Below are 23,610 nucleotides of genomic sequence, written 5' to 3' on the forward strand. Positions count from 1 at the left end.
CGATGATCTCCCGAGGTCCCTTCCAGCCCTAATGTCTATGAAATCTATGAAATATTCCTTTTACCTTATTCTCTTTAGGCTTTCAAAGTTTTTTATTTTTTAGGGGGCCGCCTTTCATTTTTCCACTTCCTCTGAAGTACCCTTGTTTTTCTTAATGCTTCCTTGAACAAAAATAATTTTCTCTCTTTTTCTTAGTGCTTTCTCAAACAAAAAGCATAAATGTACAGCCTGCTTCAGTTCTCATCTGTAATCTGGTGAATTGCAAATCTTCCTATCCCCTCTTGAATTTTCTTTTTTTAATTTTTAATTCTGTATTTCAATCTATTTTGATGACTTTCCATCTTGGATGTCATTTTCATTAGCTTACATTTAACATGGTCTTGTTTACTCTGTCACTGTTAATAATACAATATTCAGCTCTGCAATTCAGGATCCTTTGCTTTATATCTTTAAACTGTGGCCAAGACAGGTTTAAATAGCCTGGGTGAGCTAGTAACTTAAAACTCAAAGAAGGTGAGCTGTTCAACAGCTATTTTGCTTCTGCCGTCACAAAAAAAAATAAGCTGCAACTGGATGGCTAGCAAAAATTACACAAAAAGGAGGAAAGGCTGCAGGTCATGATGATGACTAGAGAGGGTTAGGGAGCTTTTGACTAATTTGAATGAATCGGTCAGCACAAGCTGTATAAAGAAGAGTTGTGAGAACTAGGCTTGTTTAGCGTGTAGAGAAAGTGAATAAGGGGGAGACAAACTAGTGATCTTCAAATACATTGGAAGGCTGCAATAAAGAGAGAGAACAATTCTTCTCCCTTGTTGCAGAGGGTATGACACGATTTAGATTAGATCTCAGGAAAAGTGTCCTTACTGTTAGAAGACTGAGGCAGGGTAGTAGACTGCCTAGGGTAGTTGTGGACTCTCCATTGTAGGTTTTTAAGAGGAGACTGGACAGGCTCTGAGTGAGGATGATTGAGGACAGAGCTGCTTAAGTGGTGGCCCCTGGGCTGCATGAAGCCCACAAGGAGTTAAGCTGCAGTCTCCAGGCTCTCACCTGGTCACTATTTCTCCTCTTGTTTTGGTGGTAGCAGCAAGTTGGGGCTTTGGGCTTCCCTTCTGGCTTCTGTTTTGTGATCCTGTCCCAGGGGGTGATATGATACTTGAAAACCTAAGGCTGGTTGTAGCAGGGCACTAGGGTGCCTGCTACTGGCATTGGTAATAGGGCTTGGCTGCCAATCAGCAGGGCAGCACAGCTGAAGGTTGCTTAGGCAACTAAGTGGGTCAGCTGACCGAAAGCGGGGCAGGGTCTGGCCTTTATAAACAGCCAGGCTGAGGCTGGAGTCAGTTCCCCTCTGACAGGCTGAGGCAGGAGCTCTGCTGTGGAGCAGAGCAAGGCAGAGCTGCCTGAGTGCCTGCATGCTGATGAGATGGAGAGGCCTGTGACAGGGAGGCTCAATGGAGAGCCAGGGTGGCACGGGATGTTATAGCCGGTAGGCTGATTTTTGGGTTACTGCCGGTTGGCATGGCTTTGAGTTTGGTTTGATGGTGATTGTGTAATACCGGAGGACCGGGTGAGGCTGTAGGGGAAGGAGGAGGCCTCGGGAGCACCCCAGCAGAACAGGTGGTGTTCCTGGCGGCACAGAGGGCGCTGCGTTTCAGGGTGTGCCCAGGGAGGGCACAGTGATTGGTGCCAGAGGCAAGGCACGGCAGTTTGGTGCCAGGGTGGCACTGTGTTTGGGGTGTTGTGACCCCAGCCCTGTGAGGGCGGTATTTGGTAAAGCCCAGTGGGGCGAACGACCCAGAAGAAGGGTCAGGGGGCCAGGCATGGCTACGGGCCACCTGAGCCCCAAACACGGGAAGCGCGTGAGCGAGGCCCAGAGGGGGCGAGAGCGCGAAAGGGCGTGAGGAGTGCGGGCATAAGCCCCAGAGGGGGCGAGAGCGCGAAAGGGCACGGGAAGCACGAGGAGCGCGGACATAGGCCCCAGAGGGGGCGAGAGTGCGAAAGGGCACGGGAAGTGCGAGAAGCGCGAGGCATAGGCCCCAGAGGGGGCGAGTATATTGGGCAAACTCCAGAAGGAAGGGGTGGGCCTATCAAGAAGCCTCAGAAGAGGGTGAGTATGCAAGTAAGCCCTGGAGAAGGGCGGGTGCGTGATTAGAAGCCCGGAGAGGGGACAAGCATGAATAGAAGCCCAGAGGGGGCGCGTACATTGGAGAGGCCCGGAGAAGGGCGGGCACATGATTAGAAGCCCAGAGAGGGGCAGGCACACGATTAGAAGCCCAGAGGGTGCATTATATACATAAATACATTGGAGAGGGTGTGTATACCGGAGAGGCCCTGGAGAGGGCGTGTAAATAGAGGCAGGAGAACGTCCGGAACACCAGCGAGGCTCGGGCGTGGTATTAGGGGTGGAAGGAGCCATGCGACGCCCTAGCGGCGTGCACCAAGTGATATCCATAGAGGGCAAGAGCACCGGGTCCGAGAAGCCCAGGAAAGGCAGCCTCCCGTTAATATTATATAAACAGCAAAGACGTGGCGGGCGAGACAAGGATGCTAGAAGGGCAACTTGGCACGGTAGGGGCGCAGGAGAGATCACGGCCACTTCTGGGCCCCGCCCCGTGACACTGGTGAATTGAGGGGAGCAGGAGCCGTCTCCATGTATGTGCTGTGCGGGGAGAGGGACATGCAAGAGGGAGCTGCTTCCATGTATGTGCGGTGGGGGGGCAGGCAGGAGCTCCCACCACATGTGTGGGATGGAGTTGGGGCGGGGGGCGACAGGGCTGCTTGAACGTGTTATGCAGTCCCAGGGTGGGGCGGTCCTTGGCTCTCAGTAGTGCAGTCTGTGTGTGGCACGCCCTTTTGGTGCCACTGGCCACTGAGAAGTTGGATAACCCTGATTTAGAAGTAGCAATGCCTGGAACGTGTGAAGAGTAACAGCTGGAAAGCCCAGGAGATGCATAGAATCATATTAGAAAGCTAAAGAAATATTCTAGATGAAATTACTAAAGAGTGGATACATAAGCAGTTTGATCACTGCTTAGGGAGTGGTCACCAATGAATCAATTGGAAAGAATTATTGAGTCATGCTCCCCCAGTGATCTTTCTCAGATTGGTCTTTTATTAAAGATTTGGCAGATAGGATTGACTGCATGGTTAGCAAACTGTGCACATGACATCAAGCTAGGTAGAATTGCAGAGGCATTGCAGGCTAAATTTAGTATTTAGAATGACTTTGATTCATTTTGGACTACTTCTCCAGTTTACCATTTAAGGAAAAGTGTAAAGTCCTGCACTTGATTACATGCACAGATTGGGGAATGACTGGCTATGCTGCCGTACTGCAGAAAAGGATTTGGGGGGTTATAGAGGACCATAAGTTGTATATGAACCACCAGTGTGCTTTTTTTTATATATATACGCATATACGCATATACACACACATATATATAAAAATATAAATGGGAGTGTTGCCTGCAAAGGAGTTGATCTTTCCATTCTCTTCAACACCACTGAGGCCTCTCTCTGGCTGCTATGTTGAGTTTGGACACCACACTTCCAGATGTGGATACATTGGGAAGAGTCCAGTGAAGAACAGCAAAAATGATTAGAACTCTAAGAAATATGATTTATGAGAAAATGTTGGGTGATCTGAAACTACTATAGTTTGGAGAAGAGTAGACTGAAGGAGAGATTTGATTAGTTTTTGAATTCCTGATGAGTGCCTATAGAAAAGATAATGATTGGCTATTCTCTGATGCTGCAATGAACAGGGCAAGGAGCAACAGTCTTAAACTGCAATGAGAAATTTAGGTGGGCTATCAGGGAGAACTTGCTTACTATGATTGTGATTAAGCATCAGAATGGCTTATCTAGACAGGTTTAGAATCTCCATCTTTGGAAGGATTTTAAGAACAAGTTTAGACTGGGATGATTTAGATGGAGATAATGCTGCCTTTAACTACCAGCCCTATTTTTCTGTTGTTTTGTTCTGGCCATGCAGCCCATTTTTGAAAATCCCTCCAGTAGGTCCTTCCTTTTCACCCACCTGTCACAGGAGCACTGAGGTGCCCTGTTCCTAAGTAATGGAGAAGTGGAGCTGCCAATCTCCAGGGGCAGCTCAGGTGCTGGTTGCTGCGGCAACTGGGTGGGCCATGTGACCGGAAGGGGGCAGGGCCGGGCCTTTATAAACAGCCCAGGCCGGAGCCTAGGGAGCAGTTCCCCTCTGGCAGCTGCAGGAGCAGGAGCTCTGCGGGAGAGCTGAGCAGCCCGAGTTGATGGTTGCAGCCTGACCACTCTGACCTGCTGCAATGATGCAGGGGTAGAGAGAACCCTGATGAAGGTATGAGAGAGAGCCAGCATAGAGCGGAGTTGGTATTATAAGCTCGGGGGTTTATGATACGTTATAGCCGGCTGGCTTATAGTTTTGTTGGGTTGTGATTATTACACTGGTGGACCGGGTGAGGCTAGAAGGGGCGGAGGAGGCCTCATAGGGACCCTGCAGTAGCGTGGGAAGGGGTCCTGGCACCGTAGAGGGCACAGCTTTGATAGGGGGCATCGGGAAGCCCCGGAGCGAGACACCGGAGGACCGGGTGAGGCTGTAGGGGCGTGAGGAGGCCTCACGGGATCTCCCCAGCTGTGTGGGGGTTCCCAGTGCCCTGTGTGGGCAACAGTGGTGCCTGAGGTGGCACAGCTATTCAGTGCTGAGGCGGCACAGCGGGTAGCCCTGAGTGAAGGCTAGTGAGAGGTCCGAGCAGGCCAGAGGACCCTGCTCAAGAGGCTGAGCACCAGAGTGAAGCCTGTAGGGACTCATGTTGGGCTCCAGGTGTGGGAGCCACATAAGTGGAAGCCTAGGGTGGGTGCTGCAAAGACAGTTAGCCTGGTTAGGGCGATCCAGGGGCTATTTAGGGCCCGGAGAAGGTGCTGGGAAGCCGTGGGAGTGGGCACGTGTTGAAGAGAGGCCCCAGGCGGGGCATGTACAGTATAAAGCCACCCCAAGGGGCGGCATGTATGATTGACAGCCACCCCAAGACGGGTGTGGTCTAAAGGGGTTCCAGAGGGCTTCCGCAGCAATAGTAATCCCAAGGAACCAGGTAAGGCCCCGGACGCCTTAGCTTAACTGGACTCACATCATTGACGGGACCCAGTGGGACTAGAGGGGCCAGGTAAGGCTCAGGTCGCCTGAGCCTAATTGGACTACCATTATTGACAGGGGCCAGAGGGGCCAGGTAAGGCATAGGTTGCCTGAGCCTAATTTGACAGTTGATTCAGATAATGAACACGAAGAACTAATACAGATTGTGGAGGGGCGCCAGAGAAGGGCACTGGTTGCGGGCCAAGCCCAGGGGCGCCAGGTAGGGCGCAGAAAGTTAAGGCCTGGATAACGTCCAGGAAGAACTGCGAGGCTTGGGGCGTGCTAAAGGGGAGGTAGGAGGCGCGCATTGCCCATAAGGCAGGGGTTCATTGAGGCACCCCACTTGGAATGGGGAAGAGTATTAGCGCGGTGTCCAGGGCGATAAGAGGCAGCCTCCCATATTGAACCTTATAACATCAAAGACGTGGCGGGCGAGTAGAGGGTGCTGGATTGCCTGATTGACACGGCAGGGGGCGCTAGTGAGATCACGGCTGCTCCTAGGCCCCACCCGTGACACCACCTTGTAAGTTTGTGTGTTTTTTTTTATTTTTCAAAATTTGGCGTAATATTAACCTCTTCCCTATATTCTACCTTTTAATTGTTCAGTAACCGTCACAAGATGCAATTTAGTCTTTGGGTTAACCTTGTCCATCTTTATCCCAAACAACGCCTTTTCTGAGCTTGCTAATTGAGCTCAGACTATTTTCTACTGTAGTGCCTATAGGAAATTAACTGATTTGAAGGTGTAACTGGGAACAAGTAATTTCCAGTGGTCGGGGAGGACAAAGCTTGTTCTAATTCATATTATACTATCCTGCTATTGTTAGTCAGCACTTTGATCATTGATCTTATATGTAGTTTCCTATTCTGGGATCAGTGGTTCTCAACTTCTTTAGATTCAAAGCACTCCTTGGAAAATGCCAGCTCTTAGTTCTTAGCTTTTACTCATTTTTAACTATAGAAAAATAATAGCAGTTCTTTTGCAAGAACTCAGAAAGACCCCAACAGGTCAGAATATTTTTGATGCTATGGATTTCTTTTTGAAATCGTTGGGTTTATCTTGTGAATTGTGTAGGTGTTAGCAAATCTAATAGTGCTAATATTGTGTAGCACCTATGGTACCCTTAAAAGGACCTTGTGCTGATTTGTGTTTAGAAGTGCTGATCTAGATTGTGAGTTTGTTAGGCGTGGTTTCTTTTCTCTGTGGATGTCTCCAGAAACAACATTAATTCATTTTCCCCTCTTCCCCTGTCCCCTGCCCATGGATTGTCTTGTCTTGTTGTTCCCCTTTCTCTGAGCTCAGGATCTGGTTATAAAGATATATATAAAGTTTCAGGCTAACACAAATTATTCATTATTATATCTTTCCTAAATTCAGTCAAATTCATATACATTTTTATTTAGAGGCAACTAATTTTTTTGATAGAAAAATCATTTAGATTGTTAAAATCTTGTTTTGGTGTTATTATTGATTATTTTATTACAGGATTTTGTATTCTCTTAGGGGAAGAATAACAGGTGCCTGGAATAGTCAGTTGGAGGAGCTAATATTCTGTAGTGCAACTGCCAGCAGCTGGCATGTTACGCAGAGTAGAAGGAAAGAGTAAAATGCATTGGTGGGGTTCATTCCCCCTTCCCCCTGATAACTCTTTGATGTTTTCATTTAAAAAAAAAACTTTAGAAAGTTTAAATTACACAAATGAGAGGCAGTTCTTTAATTTCCAGTTCTGTGATCTAAGAATTTATGAGAGAACACATTTCTGCATATTCTTGAAGACTTATCTCTGCATTGGCGTGGTTTATATAAATATTTGTAATTTAGCACTGCAGGTATTTAAGTGTATTATGTCTGTCTTTGGAAAGAATACCCTTATAAAACTTCTAAAACCAAAGCCAGAGTAATGGAAGAGTAACTATATTTTGATAAAGATTTAGAAGGGAGGTGATACTGGATTTTTTAACTTGCCTAATTATGAAGGATCATGTTCCTGTTAAACCTTTTATCCATTTTGATTCCAGGTGTGTAATGTATTCTAATTGCAGTCTTGTAACTTCTCATTGTAGATGTGTCAGACAAAAATTTCTGCTTCATCCACTTATGGTGCCATGGTATTATTTTAGTTGGTAGAAACTTAAGGTAGAAAGTTGCATTTAATCATAATCATAGCTTCAGCTTGCATTTATGACAGTAGCATTTAACTTTTTTTTCTGCTGCTTGGAGTGTTGTAATTTGCTCTGCTAAAACATTGTGCTGTTCTGGTAGCCTAGAGCAGTGGTCTCCAAAGTGGGGTGCGCAAGATGATCCATTGGGGTGCAGAAAGAAAATATTAGAACTTCTATTTATATTTATATAAACATACATATATTGGGGGTGTGTGCTCAAAAATTTTTTACTGATAGGGGTGTGCGATCAAAAAAGTTTGGAGACCACTGGCCTAGAGCAAAGATCAGAATCTGTTACTTTTTACTTCAGAAACAGCACCAGATTTGCTGAGATATGCTTGAAACCAAATGAGAGAACAGGCATTTATGGCAAATTTGAAAGAATGCCTGCCATCATAGATTTAATTAGAAGCATAAAAAGAAATGCGCTATAAACAAGAGCCATAAAAGGAGGGTATTTTTTTTTTAAACGCATTGTTCTGTTAAACAAACAATGAAACAGTAAAATACAACATTATCACACTAATATATTAAAATAGGTTGTATTCATTTTGCAGAGTACTTCATTTCAAAGGAAGTAATCAGCTTCTCTTTAAATTAACTCTGGCTTCTGAAACATGCATAATAAAGTAAAACAAAACATTTTAACTGTATGTGTGTAACAGTGGGTTCTTACATCACCTGGATCCCATGTGATGGACCTTTTTGCCCCATCAGGGTTCTACCCTGTTATCTCACCTACCATGTCTTTATGTTGTTATTCAACAGGGCAGCTGCCTCTCGGAGGCAAAAGGGGTTTTGGGTGATAGGCCTTTGATGGGTTGGTCATGGTGGCCTCACCTAAGTTTACTCTAGCTGTACCTGATTAGGTCTGGATCCAGTTTCCAGGGCCACAGACATCCACTGCAGCAGTATGTACTGGCTTAAAGCCATCAGTCTTGGGTTGGGCTGTCCTCTTTGCCTTAGCTTCTTTCTGTCAAGTTTACAGATAGTCAGTCAGTCTGTCACTCCTGCACTGCCTGGCCCACCAGGTTGAAGCCTTACCCCTCCAGGGCATCAACTTAACTCCCTTCCCCACTCTCCTCTCCCCCTACCCAGAATACCCCGTTATGGGTTAGCTTACCCCATCTTGGGCCAGTCTTATTAAATCCATTAACGAAGAAAGTGTACCTTTGGTTACTCCATTTAAAAATGAATATGAATGGATTAGGAATATAGTAATATAAACATTATAATTTAATTAGTAATTAGCACCTTATTATTGGAGCCTGAACTGGAACAGCCTCAGGGGAGCACTTGTGCTGGAGCTCTCCTTTGACTTGAAGATGCCTCCTGAAAATGGAGGAGTGTGAGGTGATTTCACCCTATGGCGGTGGTGGTAGCAGCCACTTAGAGATAAATGCTGCTGCCAGCAGGTGTGACTGTCCCGTGTACCAGTGGCTTCAGGTGCCACATTGGAATCATTAAGGAAGAGGTAACAGAAGCAATGCGCCAGCGGCAGGCAGGCAAGCTACCTTTGTTCAAATTCAGTGCCAGGTTGTGCTGTGTACAAAGCATGCATAGAGCTTGTCAGAGAAGTCCACAACCAGAATTAGTATAGGTATGTTAGGATACAGACAAATCTATCAATTCTGTAGTTACCATTTGATGTCAGTGTTAACTATTAGAATGTAACTTGTATCAGTGTGCACCTGTAGTGCAATAGGCTGTACTTGTATTCGCCCTTAACTTTGTTTCATTAAGGCATAATTTCACAGTGATTTAGCTAACTTATATCACTGAAGGAGCACCTTAGGGTAACAGATACCTCTTAATGCCTGTGGTTCCACTTCTCCTTTTAAGTAGTTAAAAGTTATTTGTCCATAGCCTCAGACTTGCCATGATTTTTGACCCAGTTTTGAAGCCATTTTACAAGTGTTAGTCCACTTTTAGGCAAATGCTAATGATTAGAGAGGTATGCTGTTTCGTGTTCCAGAACTAATACTAATGTAGTCATAGCACTGTCATGTGCCATATAGAAAGTCTTGATGAACTTGTATCTCCAGCTCTTAGATTAGTGTTCTAATTACTGGACAGTAGAATATTGGTAGAGGATACCACTAAAGTCTTGGTTGTGAGCTGATTCAGAAACAGTCAAATAGACTGAAACTTGAAGAAAATTTGCCCAACCCTACTTGAGCTTTGGCTCTGTGCTGCAGGAGGGTAGCTAAGAAGATTTGTGCTTTCTTTCTGAATTGGCATGCTATTGCTATTCATAACCAAGCACTGGCATGCATTCACTGAGCCATCTCGAGCAAGGCAAAGAATGTCATTCTCCCATTTTACTCGGCCTTGGTGAGACTACAACTGGAGCACTGTGTCCAGTTCTGGACACCGCACTAACAGAAGGACATGGAGAAGCTCAAGAGAGTCCAGAGGGGTGCCACACGCATGATTAGAGGCCTGGAGACCAAGATGTATGAGTAGAGGCCGAAAAACTTGGGATTGTTCAGCCTGGAGAAGCGAAGATCCAGGGGGGACTTGATTGCAGCCTATAAGTATATCAGGGGCATACATCAGGGTTGAGGGGAGCAGCTATTCATGAAGGCCTCCCAGGAGATGATCTACAAATCAGCTTGTGCCCATTGTTTCTCACTTCAGGCTAGACCTAAGGAAAAACTTCTTTACAAGCTGAGTGCCGAGAGTTTGGAACAGGCTTCCCCCCAGAGGTGGTACAGTCATCCACCCTGGTGATCTTCAAAAAATGTCTTGACACCCGTCTTGTTGGGATCATTTGAACCCAGAAGTCTTTCCTACCCACATGCAGGCGGGCTGGACCTCATGATTTACAGGGTCCCTTCCAGCCCCTAACAATTATGAAACTATAATGGCTATATAATAAACTGCAGCATTTTGTTGCAGTAGTTCTAGCATTGCATGTTTGTTTCTGCACATATGGTCTTTGCTGAGTCTGCATAAAATTATGGGGTTAAATAGGTATTCTCCCATCACATTTATTACTTAAGTAGCATGGGTGTCCCTTCTTACCTTCATAAACATAATGAACAACAATTAGTGCTGATCATGCAAAATACCAATTAAAGGGTTTAATTTACCAATCATTTCAGTTTGATTAGCAACAGATGCTGATTATCTACAGAAATCTAAATGGACCCTTCTAAGATGGCTTTTATTGCCTAAAATCAACTTGTCAAACTAATTAAAGTAAAACTAAAACATGCACACACTATACAATAACACCACCCTCGATGCAGTGTAGCAGTGTAATTTTTATTATTATTTATTTATTTATTTTTGAAATAATATCAATGGACACAATTTGCAATAGGTTCCTCTGTGGATGAAACGTTTTGGCTCTACCAAAATACAAATGAGAAAACAGGCATTTATGGCAAATTTGATGCTGGTGATGTTCTCCACTGTGCTACCCTCGCCACTGCTTCTGCAAAGCAGCGTGTGAAGCCCAGCCTCACAGGGCACAGCAGGGGGTGCATGAGAGCTGCCTGCTTGTGCAAGCTCCCTACTGCCCTGGCCACACTTCCCCTGTAGGCGGGGGCAACAGCAAGGGGCACAACCTTGTGTGCTGCTCCCATGCACACAGGGGAAGTGTGACCCAGGCAGCATGGAGCTTGCAGCAGCGGGCAGCTTCCCTCTGTGACTCCGCTATGTGCTGCTGCTCCAGGTTGCACACGTGCTTCAGAGGGCCCGGGGGAGGACAGCAGGGCCAGGAACACAGCATGTGCGACTCAGAGTGGCAGCTCACAGAGGGGCCACATAGGGAAAAGGAGTCCAGGAATGCTGCCTATATTTTAAGGAGGTCCTCTTAAGGGTGCAGGAGCAAGTTATCCTGATGCAACAGGTGACCAGAATCCCGTAGAAAGTAGGAACTTTGGTCATAGAACTTGGGAAAAATAAAAGAGTGCCACATGTGAATGGGGGGAAAAAGGAAGGCCAAGCACAAATTGCGACGCAGCTGGCCAGGGACATAAGAAGGGCAATAAAAAGGAATTCTACAGGTTGTCAAAAGTAATGAGCAGGGATCTAGGGTTTCTGTTTGCCATGGAAAAATGTGGCAAAATAAAAATGTTTATCCTTTTAAAAGAGAAACTTTTGAAGTCATGGGCTGTTTGAGTCTCTGGGGAGCAGGATGCAGCAGGCACGACGTGCATGTGTGTGCGCACACATGCACAAGGCAGCCAGGCAATGTGGTGGAGAGCAGGTCCAAAAGAAAAGTCTATGGGGGAGATGGATAAGGGGGAGGGTGGTACAGGTGATGTCAGATGGCCCCCCCCATACGTTGCCTATGCCCACACCTACCCTGTGCCCACATACCCATCCTTTTCCTCACAGACTGCGGGGAGGGGGAGGGTTGGGGGCAGTGGTTTGTGCATGAGGGGCACTAGCAGGGGCAGGGGGTTGTGGGTCAGGAGTGAGGTGCACCAGCGGGGGTGGGGGGGGCTATGGGTTGGGAGTGAGGGTCAAAGGCAGAGGTAGGATACTGGCATATCAGGGCTGCTCAGTGCCACAAAGCAGGGGGTGGGAGGGAGCTGTAACTGGATCTGTGTCCTGGTGAGCGAAGGGAGCAGGGGAAGTTCTGATTTTCCTCTGATTAAAAAACAAACCAAAATCAAATGCCAAAATATATAGGTATTTAGAATTTATTTTATTATAATGATTGAGGCACTGGTAGGCTTTCAAATTGCTTTTAAAATTATAAATATATCAATAAAACATTGTATTCAACAGTCTGTCTGTCTAGTGGCGTTTCATTTTAATCATGGAAAAACCATGAATTTGGGGGGGAATTTAATCAGAGAATTTAGGATTGTTATGTAGGCTACCACCCTTCTAGTTGCTGCTGGGCCCTTCTTGCTGTGGCTGCCCAGAGACCGTGGCTGCCTTGCAGCTCATCTCTGCCACTGTCACCACCACCCCCAGCGGGGCAGCGGTGGCAGTGGAGAGGAGCCACAGGGCAGCCTGGACATGGGCTCTGGATGGTTGCGGCAAGAAGGCTCCAGCAGTGGTGAGGGCGAGGTGGCCACTTCTCCCCTGTGCCAGCAGCAGCTTCTGCCTGGCTGCTGTTGCCACTGCTCATTGTTGGTGGGCCAGTCAGGAGCAGGTGTGAGGTGAGCCGAGGTCGGGGCTGTGTCTGTAGTTTCTGGCTGGTCTGGAGCTGGTCCACTCTGCCTGGGGCAAGTCTGGAGTGGGTGGGGGACAGGCTGGGGCCAGGGCTGTGTGCTCAGCTGCTGCTGGGTGCTGGTGGTGGGGAGGAGCTGCAGGGCTCTGGGCCGTTGCTGAAGGGAGGAGGGGTGCTGTTGGGGGTGGGGGGGGTACTGACCAGCCTGTGACAGCTCCCCAAAACTGCCTGTGTGGCTTGCCGGCCCAAATAATTGCCCGTTCCTTACTCTGGAGGTTTCAACATTGTAGTATTTTATAGGAGCTACCTTACCATGAGTAACCTCACCACATTGCTGCCAAGTCCCAGCCAGATGCAGTTTACAGTCATACCCAGGACTGTATATATTAGTATATAGTTTCACTAAATGAAGGATGCAGTAGTTTCATAATGTAACATGTTTGGATCATCCCTTTCACAGCTGCATGCTGTACCACTTGGTATTTACGCAACCTTATTTTACCAGATTTCAGTCAGGAGTTTCAATAACCAGTTGGCGTTTTGCACAAGTATTGTGCTTTCAATTACAGAAATGGTTGCAGTTCAGTTAGATTTTTCTTGGGTTTTTAGAACTTTCTCTAAACAGGAGAGATATAAAGTAACTCTTTGGTTATCATTGGCAGCTATAGTAACATGGAAATTATATGTCTAAGGTATGTTTAGAGCAAGGAACAACGTTTGTGTTGCATTTAAAATTTTCAATAATGTTTTGTAGCATCTAGAACTGCACTCTGTGTTCTGTTTCTTAACATTTTGTCCACACAGTCCATTAGGAATTTTCTTTTAAGCAGTTTCACAGATCAGGGAGTTGTTGAATTCTTTTTTCTTTCCCCTTACAGAGTCTTTTATTTCTACTATTTCAGGTAGAAAAACAAAGTATTTTAACTTTCACTTTGCGCTGCTTTTCCCCATTGGTTTTTAAAGATACTTTATAGTCTTTGAAGTCATCTAATTCCATGAGATACTTCAGGTAAATATTTCTTACTTGACAGGGGGCAGCTTTAACATTGGGAGTCTGGCAGAGCTAGGATCGGGGTGAGCTGAAAGTACAATGGGTACTGACTTTTAGATCTATGCATTGGATTAGCAGGTAAAACCACACTTTTAATTATGAGGAAAACTTTCCTTCTCAGAGTCTAAATAAATTTCATTGAAATACTTGTTTGGGGTGGGTGGCAGTAGCACTGGCAGGCAGGTATATAGGATGGACTACAGCCACCCCAAACTTCCCTGTATCCACCTCTGCTGCTGCTGCTGTCCACCCTGCTCCTGCCTGCTTTGAGTGCAGCCTGAGCTCAGCCCCGCCCCCACCCAGGAAGAGGTTGTCGCAGGTCCCGGTTCCTAGCTAGCAGCAGGCAGCCTGCTTTCACCCTAGGCACAGATCTGTGGGATATATGGCCCCCATGCCTCCCCCAGCTGTGTGTGCATCAGCAGGGGCCACCCCCGCATACCTGCCAGTTGAGCCTCCCACAGCTTTACCTGGGCTGGGCAGCACCTGCCCTATTGCCTCCCTCACCATGGGGGCCTCAATCTGCACCCCCATGCCCCTTGCCTTTCCCAGACCCCCCCTGCCCCTTCCCCCTCCACAGACTTACTGGTGGGACGCTGCTCTCAAGTTGCTGGGCTGCATATCTGCAGTTGGATCAGTATTGGGCAATATGGCTGGTTAATAATTGGCCATCAGTATTGACTAAAAAATCTTTATTCGTGCACCCCTAGTAATTGTCCATGTGAACACTTTTACACAGAACAAAATGAAAGTTCACCTATGGCCCTCTTCTGGTATTGGTGGATTAGGCTTTCTTTACCATGGGGTAGAAGCATACATATGGGCAGTTCCTGTGGTATAGTTGAGATATGGTAAAGTCTTGTTCTTCTTTGCCTTTTATCTCTGTGCACATGGAAAGAAGTTGTTTGAGGAGGTATGGGGAGGGTGATGAAAGTGGGCGCTAATGTTCCGTTTCCTCCCAATATTCTTATAGAATAAGAAAGCAGTTCCAGAAAGGAATAACTTATAAAGTAATTTTAAGGCAAATCTTAGTTTGAGCTCTATTCAATGCATATGTTTTTATAATTTACGACATCATTACAGAACCATTGTTGGACTACTGGTTTAATAAGGTAATTTGTTTACTGTTTCCATGTTAATAGTTTAAATAGTTAAAAGATCTTTCTAGTTATTCTAGAGTTATTAATAGATAAAGGATTTTCAAAGGTAGAAAAGAGGTTAGTTACCCAACTATCCTATTCTTAATGAAGCTAAATGTCTAGCTACCCTTTGCTTTGTGCAATTTTTATCTTAAAAACAGTTACAGCTCTGTTTTAGATTTTTTTTTTCTTTCAACTGCTGTAAGAACTTGTAGTATGTCCTATTCCATTGATCTAGGATCTTCTGAACTTGCCTTTCTGCTCTCTTCAGGTGCATTTATGTAAGCTATTAATATAACTCAATAAATTCAAGCACAGTTTGCATTGGAGTCAGCTGCTCTGGGCTCAACATTCTCATTTGTCTGGGACTGCAGCAATTTGAGCTGGGGTGAAGCAGCCCTGGGCTGGTAGCAGGCTAGGGGGCTTAGCCCTGGGTTCCAGGACATGACATCAAGCAGTGAAGAGGTTGGCCTGAGGCATGAGAATGCAGAATGTGGAGTTGTGTAGCTGACCCCTTGAGCCTCCTGCAGAGAGCTGCTCTCCACACTGCCTGGCTGCATTCCTGTAAATCTATTATTGAATTGGTATCTGTGGATATGCCTGGTTAATAATTGGCTATCGGTATCGGCCAAGAAAATTATCAGTGCACCCCTAATCCTGGTCACAGTCCACACACGTTTCTGTGCAGTACTATTTTATGGTGGCGTTAACTTACCATGCCCTAATACTGGTGCACATGTAGATGGTGATGCTTTACTGCAGAGCTAATTACTCAACTTCGCAGTAAAGTGCGCATGTAGATGCCTTTTGTATCACTTATATTACATGAACCACATTCTGTGGTCTTGTTGACAAGAGGACCAAGGGACATATTGGTTATAACTCTACTCTTGTATTGCTCACAGCTTAGGTTGGGTAATAGCTCCTACTGTTAATTAATCAGCATTGTCAATTCCTTTTAAAGGACCATTCCATCCTGTGAGAACAAGACATTCATAGGGAACAGTTGATCTCTTGGTAGGATGGCTCATTCAAACCAAATGAGTTTGGAAGCCAGTACCATTCATGGAGGAGGGGGTGGGGTTTCTTCTTGGCCTATATTGGTGACAAGCCAAAGCCCTGAAACACAGACATCTTCTATTCTACAGGAGCTACCCTGTCTCTTGACTTGAGAACCTCAAATGTGACTCCAAATCACATCTAGTAGGAGCTGTGCTTTAGATGCATGCATTTCTGGGTGCAGCATGGAACAACTAGATAGAGTTCTATTTCTTATTCTATACAGCAGATCAAACAACATAATATAAGGATCCCTTTGGTATTGGGCTTTATGACTTCTATTGAATTGCAGCTAGAATGACTAAGGTAGCATTTGTCAGTTGTGTCCCTAGAGATGTAAGAAAATATGAAGTTTGAAACCAAATTGTTGATGGAGAATGTTAAAGATGTTTAGTTCACCTTACTTGCTTTGCTGTGCTGACAGTTCATTAGCAGAGTACCGTATTCTTTTTTAAAATTACTTTCTGTATAATCTTGAGTTCTTTTTAATGAGGCATGTTTCTTCCTAGTTGGTTGGTTTATGTCCTGTTATAAAAATTAAGGTTTTGTTTGTTTGTTTTTTTAAGCATCTGCAACTAAAAACATGCATGTGTTTCTCTGCAATTATTCACTTTTTCTAAGTGACTGGGAAACAATATGTAAATGCATGCTATCAAGTGCTCAACTAATAAAGTAAAAATTTGGTAATAATTCATGTGAACCTTCAGAAACATTAAAAATTACCTGAGTTATTTGGCAAACTTAACGGGTAAACAAAAAAAAACACACTAAAATTTATGTAGTTACTGAAAGTTATGTAGTGCTATAGAACGGGGTGGATAAATATGGCCTGTGGGCTGGATCTGGCCAACTAAGGTGTTTTATCTAGTCTGTGATGGGTCCTTTGGCTCTTCCCAGCTCAGGTGCAGTGGGCAACCCAGATATTGACATGAGCAGCTGATCCAGTCACCCCTGGGCATGCTGAGGGGCTAGGGTGGTACAGCGACCGCACTTAGCTTCCTGGGAGCAGTGGCTCCTACAAGCTGCTGCTGGCAGGTTTGCCAGTCCTGTCTGCCTCACACCTACTGCTGGGGCACTTGGTGTAGTGGATGAGCAGGTAGGGCCTCCATGCAGACCAGCTTGGAACTTGTGTGGGCAGGGTGCTCTCTGCTGGGCTGATGGCATGGGGCCGCGGGCAGGTGGGGAGTGCTGTCTGGGAATGGGATGGAAGGGCAGGTTGGGGCTGAGATTGAGGTGGGTGTCTGGAACCGGGGCCTGGGCCTGTACCTGGGGCAGAGCTGTGATCCCAGCCCTGGCCCTGTCCGTCTACCTTGCTTCCGAATGCTGCTCCCTGCCTGTGGCTCTATCTCTTTCACTCAGCTCAGTGCATCCTACCTGTGGGTGTCCCGCCAGTCTCCCTGGAGACCCTGCATGCCTGCCTGCTCTTTTTCTGGTGGTGGATATGGGACGGATGGGCCCAGGCAGGATAGGACCATTCTACCATCCCCTCCCCTCCCGCTGTGCTGGGAAGGGTCAGCAGCCTCCCCACCCCTGCCCCACAACAACTCTCCAAAACACTCTAACACTCCAGCCCAAATAATTGCTCACTCCTGCTGTAGAAGGTGAAAAAATAAAAAGCTCAATTGTATCCTGATACCATATATATCAGGATAAATATGTCAGCTATTTCGATTTGGAGGAGATTTGGCTTATTCGGGGACCGAATCTTTGAATTGAAGACCAATTAAAACCTCCGAATCAATTTGGAAAAGATTCAGCTGGTTTGGAGATTCGGCCATAAACTAAGTAGGCAGCTGACACAGCTGCCTCCAGCTTGTAAGTCTCTTGTGGCTGGGGGAGTGGGGAGAGAACTGATGGGATGTGGGGGAGGGAGGGATTGGGACTGGGACAAAGAGAAACCCTCCCCCGACCCCGGGCTGGATGGCAAGAAAGCAGTGGGAGGGCAGAGTCCCCACTTGCAGTGCTGATGCATGTGCAGCAGTGCTGGGAGCAGGGGTATGCCCTACTGCCTCCTGGAGTGAGCTGGTCCTGTATTCCCCCACCCCCGCTCCAGCTGGGCTGGGAGGGGAATGGGGCTGGGCAGGGCGGCCATGGAGGCTTCTCTTGTGGTTCCCCCTGCTGGGGCAGAGGCAGGCACAGCCAGAGGAGCCATGGGAGAAGCCGCCGTGACTGCCCTGCCCGGCACCAGCCGCCTGGCACTTAATAAATAAAAATAAAAGCCCCACACTCACTGGCTCTGGCAGCAGAGATCAGGGCATCTGAGGGCTTATGGCAGAGGCCCCCCTGTGCAGTGCAGGGCAGTGGGGGCAACAGGAATTGCCCCCACCCCCAGCACCCACATGGCAGCTGTCACATCATGTGGGTGCAGTGCAGCTCGGCAGGGCGCAGCATGTTGTATGCAATAGGGTGGCATGGCCTGTGGGGTTGAGGAAACCCATGCCTTGGGAGATTGTAGAGGGCCTGTATGATGTGCAGTCTCGGGGGGGGCCTGAACCCTACATGGTGTGTTGCCCTTGGCTGCTCTGAAATTGGACAGCTCTGGCTTATACAAAACTTGAAAACGTTAACTAAAATAAGTAACTCCTCCAGTTGTAAACTTTAACTTTTAAATAAATCTTCATTACATTAAACAAACTTCAAGTTGTTCTGGTTTTGGAATTATATTAGTATAAAAAGAAGTATCAAAAACTGTATTTTGGTGGTATTTTGCTAACATCCAAAGTGATACTAGGCTGTATTGCTATTTTGTATGGAATGTTATAGCTGTATAAAATCATGAATGTTTTTGTTTCTGGAAATTAATGCGTAAATGGTTTAGGCATTTCACACTGCCAAAATATCATCCATTAATTGTACAGTCATCACCAACTCAGCTGTAATTTTGAACCTTCCTTTTGTTTTATAATAAAAATGATTTTGAACTTATGTTCTTTGTAGAAGAGAAGGTTGAACCCCTGTATAGGTCCAAACGTACATACTTACGTTTTCTGACAGTAAGTCTCGTCTTTGGTAGAACATCAATATCTGCCAAAACTAGTTTTGCTTGGTTTATGAATTGTTATACTGGAGATAAAAATATGAAGATCTTGCATTTTTTTTGTTTCTTTCCAATATTGTATGACAACTAATATATATTTATGTAGCGAGTGTTTGTTTATTTTTGGGTTTTATTACAGAGTCAATAGAAATGGGATTTTTTAATCTTTTGCATCTAACTTTGCAAAGTTAAGGTTCAGAGTGTGGTGATATACTCAGCTCCCTTTTTAGATGTCTTATTTAAGCCCTTTTAATCAATGGTGAATCTACAGGTTCCATCAAGCTTTCTAAATGAGCCATACCAGTGCTGCATTAGGTGCTGATCACTGTCTTATCAATCCTTGCTCTTCTAATACCCCTATAACCTGTTTTAAAGTTTCTGTAGCTTCATGATACGTAGGGTACAATCTTCAGAGTGATGTGCATGGTTTGGTAGGTTGGGCTTGCTTGAACAACTTTTGTTTGTGTATTGAAATGCTAAGTCATACATTCAGGAACTGAACATTTAAGCCATATTTGTGTAGTGCCTGAGGTAGCAAATATGATCCTTGTATGAACAGGAAAACATCAAACAGAAATAGATGGTGGTAGTGTTAGTACCAGAACTGGCTTTGGTGACTACACTGTCGTTTTCTGGTATTCACACTTCAAAAGGTTAACATATCATCGTAAAGCAAATGAAAGGTTGATTAAAAAAAAAAAAATCCTAATGAAGGTAAAACATTGTTAATCTGTTAATTTTCAATAATTATCTTACTGTACCATACCCACAAGTAGCTGTAATTGCTTTAATACATCTGCATTGTTAAAGAAACACGGTTTACATTTTTAAATGATCAGAATCCCAGTGGATCATTAGATTTCTTTATGTGTAATTATGCTGCTATCACGTCTTACTCTTTTCACCATCTTCACTGGTAGTTCTTTCTTCCTTTTGCAGTTAATCTGCCTGAGAAGATGTATTAGACTGTTCTGTACATATCTCAGTGTAATCCTAAATCATCTAGGCATTGCCTCCATGGGTCATTTGATATGATGGACACAGCTGTCACATTGGTTTCATATAGGGGTTTTGTTGAAAGATTACTCATGGCATGTAGATTCAAGACTTTCCAGTAGTGTCCTAGAGGAGACTTTAGATTTCTCCTTCAGTTCTAGTCAACTCCTTCAGTTCTAGTCAACTCTGACTTTCATATTTTGATCTGGGCGGGGGTGGAGTGGGGTGTGTTGTGGGGGGTAATTTTAAACAGCTGTGAACTATTTAAGTATTTTTCCAGAGTTTTTGGTCAATGGGCTAGTCCCTGTTCTTTTAGAAATGGGACTTGTAAAAACATATAGTTTTACAGAGAGGCAGCATGGAATGACAATGATGTGTGCTTAGTTTAGCTAGGAGCATGTGTTCCTTTGAGATGTAGCAATGTTTTCAGAGTAATTCCATTGCTGACCAAAAGATCTAGGAAAAAATACCATGTCACCATATTTAACCACAGGCTTAGGGCTTGTCTATATTGAGTTGGGCAGTGTAGTTCATGTGGAGCTGGTATACCAAGTATTGAGTACACAGTCAGTTGATGCAAAATGCTGACTGGCTCATATGAAGTGTAAGTCAGGACTTTCCAATTGGCAGCCCGTGAGGGACTAACATACAGCCCGGGAGCTTCTGCCTACCCTCTACTTACCTCATGCCTTTTGATGAAGTGGTGGCCAGGGTGTCTGTGTTCCCCCTTCCTCCCCAACTTCAGCCTTCTGCCTCTAATCCTGAGGGTGAGGTGGCATAGGGGGAAGGGGACCAGGGTGCCAGTGTGGTGTGTGCATGGTGGGGAAGGGGTTGGGCTGCTTGCACTGCATGCTTACCAAGGGGGAGCTGAGCTGCTTGTGCACTGTGGCGTGTGTCATGGGGAAGGGGGAGGAGGGGCTGCTAATGCAGTATGTGAAGCCAGGGGACCCAGGGTGCTTTTTGTTGCATGTATAGCACAGCAGTGGAAGGAACTGGGTTGCCTACATGGCACAGGGAGAAGATGGCTCACAGGGGGCATCCACCTGGGAGCAGGGTGAGGTGGCACATGTAGCATCTACATTTGCCTCCCAAGAAGTTGGACAGCCGGGTGGAATTTACTGTTTACACATGGTGGGCCCTTTTTCCATATTAAGTATTCTGCATTGTAAGTAGAGTCTTGTGTGTTCTTTAACAATTAAACACTTTTGAGTAGGAACCTTCTATAAAGCATGATCCAAAAATGTAGCTTATTACATAATAAATATAAAGGATATCTGCATACTTACTTAAACTAGAAAGTTTAAGTATTGATGTACCAGCCTCAGTTGTATTCTCCTTAGGGTAGCTTGGTTTTTAAATTGCCAAATTTTAAATTGCAATTTAAATCTTAGAACTGAGAAACTTTAAAATAAAAACTTCAAACAGGAAATATAATTAGTCCTAGAAGAGAAGTAAAGAAGTAAATATTACTGTTTGGTGCAATCATTAAAATGTTTTGATTATTTAAAACTAAATATAGCTTTTATATTATGTTTGATAATTATTTTGCTGACCAGCAAAACTCATTGTAGCTAAACATATTTGTTTTAGTTAATTATAAAGCTTAACGTGTATATGTACACAGATTTTTAATCCCTACTGATTCATTATATTTGCATAATATCTTATTAGATAATTAACATTTTTATTCATGATCTCTGGTTAGATGTATTTGGCTGGAAATAATAATTAAACTCACAAGTAGTATTTTTAAAGTGTGTTATATTAGATAAATAAAGACTGCTTTAAACATGTTGGTCATGAGACAGACTGCAATTACAGAGCTGTGAAAAGTAAATACTAACATTCCTGTTGTAAAGACTGAAAATAATACATATTGTATTCTATTTTAAGTAGGTAGTCTCAACTGAAAAAGGCAGGTATTTATCCAGCTTATGTAAACAGTGCTCATTAGGCACAAGGTGCTGTCAGTCAGTCCTGTGCTAGGAGCAGCCTTGAAACTGATTAGCTCTTGTCACTTTGAAGAGTTCTAATTGTTAGGACTTCAGCTATAAGCCTTGAAAGTAGGGGTACTAGTCAATTTCACAGCTGCTGTAACAAGCTCTGAAAACAGGGAACATGGTAGCTGTGAAACTGACTGGTTGCATCAATTTGAAGGCTTCTTATGACAGTCCTTTGATAGCTGCTTTTCTTTTACCATTTCTGTGCCGTTAACTGAAGTACAATTACATTACAAAGTAGTAGCGGGGCTTAGAGATGCTATAAACTTAAACAGTTTATGTACTTAAATGATGTGCATATAACTAATGTCTTTTACAACATCAGCAATGAGTAACAAATTGGGACTGGCATTGTGTTATGCAATGTTTTGAGCAAAATATGTACTACTCAGATAATGCACATTCTAATATTATAAAAGCCTTAGTTTTTCTCTCTGTCGTAATGCTTTATTCCTGCTTTGATTGGCTGATAAGCAGCCAATCAGAGTGCGAAGAAAGCAGCCTGCTGCCATGATGATGGGGACACAAGATGGAGTGTGGGGGTGAGGCCCTCCCACCTTGCTCCTGGCCTTGCCCCCCCCCCCCCGCCCTTCTCCCTGAAGGTAAATAGGGAGGGGGGTGGAGGGGAGTGGGCCTGGGCCCAATGTGGTAGGGGGTGCCTGCTCCTCCCATCCCCCTGCCACAGCTGGGTAGGCCTGGGCCTGCTACTTCCTTGTGCCCCGCCACTGCAGCAGCCTGGCTTCTCCTCACCCTCAGGCCCGGCTCTCCCCTGCATCAGGCCCGGGCCCGCTCCTCCTTTCCCCCTGCTACTGTGGTTGGTAGGTGAAGAGCGAGCCTGGACCCCAAGCAGCAAGAGGGAAGTGGGGGGCTGGGGCTTCGTCCCCCCTGGCATTCTTCAGAGTGCTTCAAGTATGGGGATTCTGAAAACACACTGAGGACTGGACAGAGGGTGGGGGAGCCAAGGCCAGCAGCTACCCCACTCTGCTGCCTGCAAGATATAGAAAAGCGGCAGCATGGGGCATTAGGTGGCGGCACTTCATCCCCCCACCATGATTCTTGATAGACAATTGGCGTGTGTGTGTGTATGTATGTGTGTGTGTGTATGTGTATATCTCGGAGAAGTACATACTTTGCTCAACTGTATAGCACAGTGCCAGTCTCAGTTTGTTGTTTATTGCTTGTTTAGGCTTGGCAGAATTTTTGTTTTTGTTTTAAAAAATGGCTAAAATTGGTATTTATCTTCAAGCATGTCCATTGATTTTTGTCAATTTTTATTGATTTAAATTTTCAGGATTTCTCAGGTGGGGGGCAGACAATCATGACAGTGTGCTGTTAAAAGCTTTATAAAATCCATGTTAAAATATAAAAGGTAAATATGTATAAATCAGTAAAGAATACCTGATCATGCAGGAGCTAGGTTGGGTTCTCTGGGAGTTTGGCTTCTTCCTCAATCATACAGGGGCTGGGCTGGACTGGGCTCACCAGGAATTTGGCACCTGATCCCCAGCTGGGATCTCAGCTGAGTGAGTGGGTGGTAGCACTAGGCTCCTAGCTGCAACAGCCCTGCCCCTCCAATGACCCTGCTCCCTTCAAGAGCTGTGGGCTGTGCTGGGTGTGTGAGTGTGTGTGTGTACACGTGTATCCACTTGCAGCACCTTCTGCCCCCAATTTCCCTGCTCTTGTCCTGAACGGTTTTTTTTTTACATCCCCTTTCTATAATATTTGGTGCCTACTAATGGAAATATTTTTACGTTGGTCTGTGGGTGTCAAGGCTAAATCAGTGTTTAGCAATGTTTGTCTAAAAGTCAAATTCTAACACACCTATTTATGGCAAAAGGCATTAGTTATATATAGTTATGTATTAGTTTTATATATGTATACATGAAAAGTAATGTGGTACATGACTACT

At 45.1% G+C, this 23,610-nt stretch overlaps 1 protein-coding gene across 1 annotated transcript in view; it reads left to right on the plus strand.

Annotated features, from left to right (window-relative positions):
• PRIM2 (primase (DNA) subunit 2) overlaps nt 1–23,610 on the plus strand; it is a gene marked incomplete at its 5' end in the record, with an annotated part of 238,709 nt that overhangs the window by 20,862 nt on the left and 194,237 nt on the right. The window lies entirely within an intron of this gene.

The sequence above is a fragment of the Crocodylus porosus genome, unplaced genomic scaffold, assembly GCF_001723895.1.
Source record: "Crocodylus porosus isolate Cpor-Errol unplaced genomic scaffold, CroPor_comp1, whole genome shotgun sequence".
NCBI lineage: Eukaryota > Metazoa > Chordata > Crocodylia > Crocodylidae > Crocodylus > Crocodylus porosus.